The sequence below is a fragment of the Mobula hypostoma genome, chromosome 23 (assembly GCF_963921235.1).
Source record: "Mobula hypostoma chromosome 23, sMobHyp1.1, whole genome shotgun sequence".
Lineage (NCBI taxonomy): Eukaryota > Metazoa > Chordata > Chondrichthyes > Myliobatiformes > Myliobatidae > Mobula > Mobula hypostoma.
Window position 1 is genome coordinate 10,540,216 of NC_086119.1, and position 11,206 is coordinate 10,551,421.

Here is an 11,206-nt window from a genome sequence, read left to right on the forward strand (position 1 = left end):
ACCCCAGACATCCCCCTTGTACCGACTTCCAATCACTTTAAAGCTATGCCCCCTCGTGTTAGCCCTTTCAGCCCTGGGGGGGGAAAACCTCTGGCTATTCACACGATCAATGCCTCTCATCATCTTATACGCCTCTATCAGGTCACCTCTCATCCTCCGTCACTCCAAGGAGAAAAGGCCGAGTTCACTCAACCTATTTTCATAAGGCATGCTCTCCAATCTGGGTAACATCCTTGTAAATCTCCTCTGCACTTTCTCCATAATATCCACATCCTTCCTGTAGTGAGGTGACCAGAACTGAACACAGTACTCCAAGTGGGGTATAACTAAGGTCTTATATAGCTGTAACATTACCTCACGGCTCTTGAACTCAATCCCATGGTTGATAAAGGCCTTCTCAACAACACTGTCAACCTGCACAGCAGCTTTGAGTGTCCTATGGACACGGACCCCAAAATCTCACTGATCCTCCACACTGCCAAGAGTCTTACCATTAATATTATACTCTGTCTTCAAATTTGACCTACCGAACTGAACCACTTCACCCTTATCTGGGTGGAACTCCATCTGCCACTTCTCAGCCAGTTCTGCATCCTATCGATGTCCGGCTGTAACCTTTGACAACCCTCCAGACTATTCACAACACCCCCAATTTTTGTGTCATCAGCAAACTTACTAACCCACCCTTCTACCTCCTCATCCATGTCATTTATAAAAATCTCAGTGGGGGGGTGGGGGGAGGGGTCCCAGAACAGATCCCTGCGGAACACCACTGGGCACGGACCTCCAGTTTTCCAAGGGTTAGCCCCAAAGAGGCTTGACCCTTGTTACGTCTCCCCAGCCAACTATTGATGTAGAGTTGCTGGCATGCCTACTTTATGACGGCATCAATGTTGGCCCAGGATTAGATCCGAAGGTGGCATGCCAGAGGTTTTTGAAACATGGAAAGGAGGGTTATGGTTCATGTGCAGGCAGAGGGGACTGGTTTAAGTTGGCATTGTGCTTCGTGCAGACATTATAGACCAAAGTAGCACGCACAGAATGCTGGAGGAACTCAGCAGGGCACGCAGCATCCATGGAAAGGAATAGAGAGTTGGCATTTCAGGCCAAGACTGGAAAGGAAGGAGGAAGAGGCCAGACTAGGAAGGTGGGGGATGGGAAGGATTTCCAACTAGAAGGAGATAGGTGAAGCCAGGTGAGGGGGAAGGGGGGGGGAAATGAAGTGAGAAGCTGAGAGGTGATAGCTGGAAAAGGTAAGAGGCTGAAGAAGAAGGAATCTGATAGGGGAGGAGAGTGGACCACTGGAGAAAGGGAAGGAGAAGGAACACCAGAGTAAGGTTATAGACAGGTGAAGAGAAGAGGAATGGGGGGGGGGTGTAGGAAAGACAGAATGGGGAATAGAAAAAGAGAAAAGAGGGAGGGATTGACATTTCCGGCATCTACAGAATCTCATGTTTAAGTTGTGGACTAAAGGGTTTGCTCCTATCTTCTAAAGGTTAGGAGACAAACTGGCACAATACAACAACCTATCAGTGGGTGAAAATAGATTTATTTTCCTCAGACACAGTGTAGACTTTACTGAATTTTGGAGACAACCAAGTTACTTTCACAAATGCCCTGGCGGTCGTGTCGCAGGATTGCCTGCTGCAGCCGCCCAGGGGAGGAGATGCCGGAGGTGGTGTGGGAGAGAGTAGAGGCATGAAGGGTGCACTGGAGTCCATACAGGGTTGGGGGCTGACCCCTCCCATTGGTGCTGCCCTCCAGTGTTCACTCAGTGAAGACACGTTGGATTGCGTTTGTCTACAGCTGCTCTAGCGTGAGATGAGAAACTGCTGCGTGCTTGTTCTTGCAGAAACATGGCTCCGGGTCATCATCAATCTACAGGCCATGACAGTGACACTCAGGGGCATTTTTCTGCTATTGTAATTATACGCGCCTTGAGCTGTGTGAGACGGTGATTCTGTATTTTGCATCTTGGCCTTGGAGGATGCTGTTTTGTTTGGTTATATTCATGTGTATGGCTGAATAACATTTAAACATGAATAACTCTGGTTTTACGAAATGGAAGGGATAAGTACCACTCCTAATTGAAGTGGTTCATGTACAGTATGAAGTCAATACCCAATTTCATTTGGCTGCTGTGACACATCAATTATCATTCAACATTCCAGATTATCTTCACAGCTGACATTCTTTATCATTATAGGAGAAGAAATATTACCCAAACAATTTAGCTAAATAGATACAATGGTGGTGTTCAAGAGATTTTAGATATGATAGTAGCCATTGCCTTTTGCAGATATTGTTCATATAAAGTCATCCCCCACCCAAGCAATAGAACGTGCAGGCTCAGCACCCTAGGTTGTGTAGGAATTACGGGATACCTGTGCTTCTTTTCAGCTTCTGTTCCAACAGTCAGTTTCCTTGCTGACTTTAGTTCCATTTTTGTTCAAAAGTGCCACACTCAACCATTTGCCTCCTGTGGCCACCAAACTCTGTTCATCTCTGTTAAGGTCACAGGGGTTTTGTGTTCCTGTCCCTTTAGTAAAGAGGATCACAAGTCAGAATTGTAAGATTGATTCGTGCTGAAGGCAATTCCAGGCCGCAGCAGAGAAAGAGGCATTTCATGGGCTAGTGGTCTCCAACGGTAACAAGACCTGCCACTCACAGGAGTCTTCAATCAATTGTTCTTTTTCTGCATGGTACTCCATTTCCTTAAATCCTTCTGTAAAATAAAGCAACTGCATCCTGGATTAACAGAGTGCCTTTAGTTCTGTCAAGTCCCAATGCATTTTGCAGGAGCACTCTCTCTTCCCTTCTCTCTGCTTCCGTAAAGCAGCCGATATAATCAAAGACCTGCCCCACCCCAATCATTCTCTCTTCGCCCCTCTCCCATCAGGGAGAAGATTTAAATAACCCTGAAAACACATGCCACCTGCTTCTACTACCCCACCCCCCAGCCCCACCTCCATTATAAGACTACTCATGCTACCTCTTGTACAGTAAAACTTCACACCATCTTAAAAGTTTCTTCCCCAAGGCAGTTAGCCTGATCAACCATTCTAGTTGACCCTCCCCATCCCTCTATCTGTAATCCCCATCACTCCACTGTATACTTTTATAAAGCTGTTTACATTTAGATTATGAGAACACTCAGTCCTCTTTTATTGTCATTTAGAAATGCATACATGCATTGAGAAATGATACAATGTTTCTCCAGAGTGATATCACAGAAAACTAAAGACATCCGGGTAGGTTAATTGGTCATTAACCTACCGGAAGTTGGAGAATTCTATGTTCATCTCTACTGACCATGTTGCCTCCTTGCTCAGTCCTGTTTATGAACATAGAATTCTCCAACTTATGGTAATTCCCTCCCCTTCCCTTCCTCTATCCCTATTTCACTCTGCCCCCTCCCCCAGCTGCCTATCACCTCCCTCATGGTTCCACCTCCTTCTACTACCCGTTGTTCTCCTGCCTATCACCTCCCTGCTTCCCCCCCCCCTTTATCTTTCCCCTTACTGGTTTTTCACCTGAACCTACCAACCTTCTCCTTCCCACCCTCCCCCCACCTTCTTTATAGGGCCTCTGCCCCTTCCCTCTTCAGTCCTGACGAAGGGTTCTGGTCTGAAATATCGACTCATTGTTTCCACTGATGCTGCCCGACCTGCTGAGTTCCTTCAGTGTGTTGTGAGTGTTGCCATAGTCATTGCGTTCTCCCCTGCCTTAAAAAGTACAAGAGGATGTGCATTTAAAGTAGCAGGGGAAAATTTAAGGGAGATGTGTGGGGTGTATTATATGAAGTATATATGTATGTATGAGGGAGAGAAGGAGAGATACATACTCACTCACACTCATTGGCAACTTTATTAAGTACATCTGTACACCTGCTCATTAATACAAATATCTATTCAGCCAATCCCAAGACAGCAACTCAATGCATAAAAGCATGCAGACATGGTCAAAAGGTTCAGCTGTTGTTCAGACCAAACATCAGAATGGGGACGAAGTGTGATTTAACTGACTTTAAGTGGAATGATTGTTGGTGCTATATGGGGTGGTTTGTGTATCTCAGAAACTGCTGATCTCCAGTGATTTTCACAACTGTCTCTGGAGTTTACAGAGAATGGTGCGAAAAACAAAAAAGAAAATCCAGTGAGCAGCAGTTCTGTGGGCACAAATGCCTTGTTAATGAGAGAGGTCGGAAGAGAATGGCCAGACCGGTTTAAACTGATAGGAAGGCGATAGGACCTGAAGCAATCAGACATCTCTGAACGCTCAACACATTGAACTGTGAACTGGATGGGCTACAGCGCAGACCATGAACATATACTCTGTGGCCACTTTACTATGTATGACCTAATTTATTGGTGGCTCACGGGTACAACCTCTTCCCATTTCCAACCTGTCTGCAATCCCTGCCATTTGCATCAAGCCTCCCAACTAGATATCCCTGGAAAGGAGAGTTCAAAATCACAAGGAACTTGGTTGAGACAGATGCATTAGGGACATTTAAGAGACTCTTAGATAGGCCCATAGAAGACAGAAAGATGGAAGGCTACGTGAGAAAGAAGGGTTAGATTGATCTTGAGTAGGTTAAGAGGTCGGCACACCATCTCTTGCTGAAGGATCTGTACTGTGCTGTAATGTTCTAAGTTCTATGTTTAAACATTGGTGAATTTAAAAAATACAAAATCTTACCTAAGACACTGATCTTTGCTGCAAACACCAGTGAAATCCCTATGGGAAATCCAATCACGTAGCAGGTGATTAGATTGGCAGTGGCTCCCAGCTTTTGTCTCCCAGACCCAATAAAGAGTCTGTCTCCTACACACTGTATGGCAGACCAGTGGAAGACTAGAATTTCACAGAAAAGGCTTACGGACTTCTCCAGAGATCTGAAACAGAACTATATCACAATCTGCTGGAGAACCTGAGCAGTTGCACAGCACATGGAGAGGGAAAGGAATTTTTGGGCCAAAACCCTGTTAACCTGTCCTGATACAGAGATTCGATAGTACCGTTCTTCCCACAGATGCTGCTTGACCCACTGAGTTCTTCCAGCAGATTGTTTGTTGCTCCAGATTCCAGCATCTGGAGTCTCTTGTATCTCCAAAAAGAAGTCACTGACACATGAATAACTGCATTCAAGGTATCTCAAAATCTAATCATTTTTAAACAGGAGATACTTCTGCACATTAAGAACACTTAAGATCCACTTATAACACTTTATAAGCTCTCGTTTAGAACAAAAATATCTCAAAATCTAATCATTTTTAGACAGATATTAGCACATTAAGAATATTTAAGATCTACTTAGAACACATTATAACTCCTCATTTCAAACAAAAATATCTCAATTTCTAATCATTGCTAGACAGGAGATACATTAGTACATTAAGAATACTTAAGATCCACTTATAACACTTTATAAACTTTCATTTAAAATATCAGACATGGCCTTGAAAAAATGGTTAGCAGCAATTAATGGACCAATTTTAGCAACTAACTAGATAAACGAACAGAATCAAAATCAGGTTTATTGTCACTGGCATATGTTGTTTTACAGCAGCAGTGCTGTGGCAATATGTAGAAATTTTCTGTAATTTACAGTAAGAAAGATATAAATAATGAAGTAGTGAAAAAGTAGTGAGGTGTTGTCCAGGGACTGTTTAGAAATCTGATGGTGAGGGGCTAGACCTATCTCTAATGAAAAGAAACGAGCGTCTGGTATTTTAGATGTCAATGAATTCACTCCGTAAAGTCCAGGCAGATGAGATTAACCCTTACAACCAGAAGAAGGATTATTCTACTACTTACCTGTGGCAAAGATGTAGTCCACTGTTATCTTCATAGCTGCAATTATTGAGGAAATCACCAAATCATAAATTCCTGTTGGAACAAATTCACAGAGATTTGCACGTTAAAATATGAATACACAATATTAAGGTATATTGGCAACTCTGAAGCTGAACTTCAACTCAGGAGTTTCTATCGATTTAGTTATGTGGTAAACACATCTACACGGAGTGTTGTCGCAGGAAAGCAGCATCCATCATCAGGAACCCCCACCACCCAGGACATGCTCTCCTCTCCCTGCTGCCATCAGGAAGGTGGTACAGGAGCCTCAGGACTCTCAACACCAGGTTCAGGAACAGTTGTTACCCCCCCCCCCCAACCATCAGGCTCGTGAATCAAAGGGGGTAAATTCACTCAACTTCACTTGCCCATCATTGAGACATTTCCACAACCTATGGACTCACTTTCAAGGACTCGTCATCTCATCTTTTCAATATTTATTTATTTATTATTATTATTATTTCTTATTTACACAGGTTGTTGTCTTCTGTAGTGTGGTTGAACACCCAAGTTGAGTGATCTTTCATTGATTCTGTGCACAGTCGACGTTTCGGGCCAAGACGCTTCTTCAGGACTTCAGAAACGTTATGATGTATGTCAGGAAGGTGAAAAAGACCCGGATGGTATTATATACCAGTCTCCTAACAATAACCAGGATGTGGGCTACAAATTACAACGGGAGGTAGAAAAACAGGTAAAAAAAAGAGCAATGTTATGATAATGATGGGGGATTTCAATATGCAGGTAGATTGGAAAAATCAGGTTGGTGCTGGATCCTAAGAGAGGGAATTTGTAGAATGCCTGTGAGATGACTTTTTAGAGCAGCTTGTGCTTGAGCCCACTAGGGAAATGGCAATTCTGGTTTGGGTGTTGTGTGTGATGAGCCAGCTTTGATTGGGGAGCTTGAAGTTCAAAGGACACTTATTATCAAAGCGTGTATACATTATACAAACTTGAGATTCATCTTACAGGCCGCCACAGAACAAAGAAACCCAAACACAGACCGCATATATATGAAAAAAGACCAACACCCAGAATACAGAGAATAAAAAAAAACATGTCATGCCCATAAGCAAATAAAAAAACAAATTAACCCAAAAAAAGACCATTGAACACCCAATGTGCAATGGAAAAAACATCATGCAAACAGTAACTGCAAGCAAATAGTGTTTCTGAACTGAAGTCTGTAAAGAGAGTCTGAAACCCATAGTTCAGTGCAGATCCCGGTAAATATCGTGGAGCAGCAATCTTAATCGGCCCATACTTCACCTCGGGCCCTGACATCTTGACCTTTTCAATCTGGCCTAGTGCTTAAATCGCTGAATGAGCAATGGGTTCTGCAGCTTGAATACGGCAGACTTTGCTATCTTGATTCAGCCTGTAAATCTCCATCTGAACATTGTGTTCAGACACATCTGGGGCCTGGGCTCCACACCCCCTGGTGTTGATCCAGCCTGTTCCCAACCTTTCACGCTCCTCCACACTCTCAGCGATGGGCCCGCTGCCTCACCCTGTCTCGGTTTAAAGTAAACCAAGCTTAACGTAAAGGAACCTTTAGAAGGCAGTTGTCATAATATAAAATTCACCCTGCAATTTGACAGGGAGAAGCTAAAATCAGATGCACCAGTATTGCAGTGCAGTTAAGGGAATTAGAGGAATGAGAGGGGAGTTGACTGGAAGGGAACACTAGCAGGGATGACGGCAGAACAGCAAAGGCTGGAGTTTCTGGGAGCAATTTGAAAGGCGCAGGATAGATACTTCCCAAAGATAAAGAAGTATTCTTAAGGGAGAATGAGGCAACTGTGGCTGACAAGATTAGTCAGAGACAGCATAAAAGCAAAAGAAAGAGCATATTATTTACCAAATATTAGTGGGAAGATGGAGGATAGGGAAGCTTTTAAAAACCAATGGATGGCAACTAAAAAGCTATAAGGAGAGAAAACATGAAATATGAAACTACAGCAACACACATCAAAGTTGCTGGTGAACGCAGCAGGCCAAGCAGCATCTGTAGGAAGAGGTGCAGTCGACGTTTCAGGCCGAGACCCTTCGTCAGGACTAACTGAAGGAAGAGTGAGTAAGGGATTTGAAAGCTGGAGGGGGAGGGGGAGATGCAAAATGATAGGAGAAGACAGGAGGGGGAGGGATAGAGCCGAGAGCTGGACAGGTGATTGGCAAAAGGGATATGAGTGGATCATGGGACCGGAGGTCCGGGAAGAAAGACAAGGGGGGGACGACCCAGAGGACGGGCAAGGGGTATATTCAGAGGGACAGAGGGAGAAAAAGGAGAATGAGAGAAAGAATGTGTGCATAAAAATAAGTAACAGATGGGGTACGAGGGGGAGGTGGGGCTATGAAATATGAAACTAAACTAGCCAATAATATAAAAGAGGATACTGAAATGTTTTTCAGATATATAAAGAGTAAAAGAGAGGATATCAGACTGCTGGAAAAAGATGCGGAAAGGTAGTAACAGGGGACAAGGAAATGGCGGACAAACTTAGTAAGTATTTTGCATCAGTCTTCACTATGGAAGGCCGTAGCAGTCTTTGCGGCCCGATCAGTGGTTGCAGCCATTCGATGTTACAACACCTCTGCGCCTCCAGGTTTGACTGCTGGCCTGCACCATGGTGTGAGGTTCACTTTGACCAATTCGTTACGGGATGTCACTGGCAATGGCAGCATTTATTGTCCATCCTTGATTGCCCTCAGACCAAGGCAGAGGCAGTTAAGAGTTAATTACGTAGGCAGGTCTGGAGTTACATATATACTAGCCCCAGCAAGGGTGACAGAGTAACACACACAAAATGCAGGAGGAACTCAGCAGGTCAGGCATCAACCGTGGAGAGGGATCCACAGTCAATGTTTCAGACTGGGACCATTCAGCAGGATGACAGACTACCTCTTTTGGTTGTGTTAGTGAATTTTTATATATTCAATTACTTTTATGTAATTAGATAATGAATTGGTGAATTCACATTCATGGTTCCCATTGCTAGTTTTCTTCACAAAGGAGACTCAAATCCTCACGCTGGGAATGAAATTCATGGCTCATCTCCCTGGCTGCTTGCCCACTAACCAAGGGTACCATAAGACATAGGAGCAGAATGAGGCCATTCGGCCCCTTGGGTCTGCCCCACCAGTTGATCATGGCTGACTTATTTTTCTTCTCAACCCCATTCTCCCCCTACCCTTTGATGCCCTCACTAATGAAGAACCTGATGAGATATTAAACTGGTCTCTATTTACCTGGAAGAAGAGCTGAATGGGACGCCTAGGTACTACACCCAGACCCACACAACCCTTTCCTAACAATTAATTCATAAGCAATCCCATGACTGAGGTACCTGACCTGGCAGCATTTGTAATTCTGATTTAATTGATCTGCACCAGGGCCCAGGGGTCAACAAATCCACCCTGCAGGTGCAGATGTGTCTCTCCAGCAGGTATGAGCGCAGCAAGGTCAAGATGAGAACGTACAGGGAGCTGGAACAAGTTGATGCTGGTCCCACCCACTTGGCTTGGAATTTGACAAGTCCCAAAGGCCCAAAGTAATTCTACCAGTGGACACATCTGGAAAGGTATCTGGGAAAGGAATGGTTGGGTTTAGCCTTGGTTAAATGTTGAGTAGTTGCCGTGAGACATACCCTGCCCTTGAGGTTCGCAATCACAGAGCTCTAATGCAATGGAACTCGGGACGTTAAATGCAATTTCCAGCTGCTCCAACAGTTGGAATCCACAGTTAACACAATCCCAAGGGACACAGACATTCTGTCTATTATCTGTGTATGTGGAAGTGTTGAAGGATAAAAGAGGTGTTCAATATTTGTCCAGAGTATTGGCCTTATTTATTTGTATTTATTTATTTAGAGATGCAGTACAGAATAGGCCTTCCCAACCCAATGAGTCACACCACTCAGGAACCCACCGATTTAATCTTAGCCTAATCACAGGATATTTGCCTTCCTCACCACAGACTTAACCTTTAGGGAATTCTGCACAGGGTCTCTCAAGTCCCCTTCCACCTCAGGTTTTTTTTTGTATTTTCTCTCCATTTAGAAAATTGTCAACACTTTCATCACTTCTACCAAAGTGCATGAACATCCACTTCCCGACACCACATTCCATCCGCCATTTCTTTGCTCATTCTCTTAATCTGTCTGTCCTTCTGTAGCCTCTCTGATTCCTCAAAACTTCTTGCCCCTCCACCTATCTTCATATCACCTGCAAATTTCACAACAAAGCCATCAATTCCATCATCCAAATCATTGACATATGACGTAAAAAGATTTGGTCCCAACACAGACCCCTGTGGAACACCACTCGTCACTGGCAGTCAACTAGAAAAGGCTCTGTTTATTCCCACTCTTTGCCTCCTGCCAATCAGCCACGGCTTTATCCATGCTGGAACCTCTCCTGTAATATCATGGGCTCATAGCTTGTTAAGCAGCCGCATGTGTGGGACCTTGTCAAAGGCCTTCTGAAAATCGCAGTACACAACATCAACTGATTCTCCTTTGTCTATTCTGCTTGTTATTTCCTCAAAGAATTCCAACAGGTTTGTCAGACAAAATTTTCCCTTGAGGAATCCATGCTGACTACAGCCTATTTTATCATTATGCCTCCGAGTGTCCCTGAGACCTCATCCTTAATAATCGACTCCAACATCTTCCCAACCATTGAGGCCAGACTAGTCTCCTTTCTTCTGCCTCTCTCCCTTCTTGAAGAGTAGAGAGACATTTCAATTTTCCAGTCTTCCAGAACCATTCTAGAGTCTAGTGATTCTTGGAAGATTGTTATGAATGCCTCGACAATCTCTTCAGCCACCTCCTTCAGAACCCTGGGGTGTACACCATCTGGTCCAGGTGACTTACCTACCTTCAGACTTTTCAGTTTCCCAATCACTTCCTCCATACTTAAGGTAACTTCCTACACTTCATGACCGCTGACACCTGGAACTTCCACCATACTGCTCGTGTTTTCCACAGTGAAGACTGATGCAAAATACTTATTTAGCTCATCCCTCATTTCCTTGTCCCCCATTACTACCTCTCCAGCAGTCTGATATCCACAGTTATCTCCCTGTTACACTTTATGTATCTGAAGAAACTTTTGGTGTCCTCTTTAATATTATTGGCTAGCTTACTTTGTATTCCATCTTTATCTTCTAATTACTTTTTTTTAGTTGCCTTCTGTTGGTTTTTAAAAGCTTCCCAATCCTTTAACTTCCAGAAACACACATCAAACTTGCTGGTGAACTCAGCAGGCCAGGCAGCATCTCTAGGAAGAGGTACAGTCGACGTTTCGGGCCGAGACCCTTCGTCAGGACTAACTGAAAGAAGAGCTA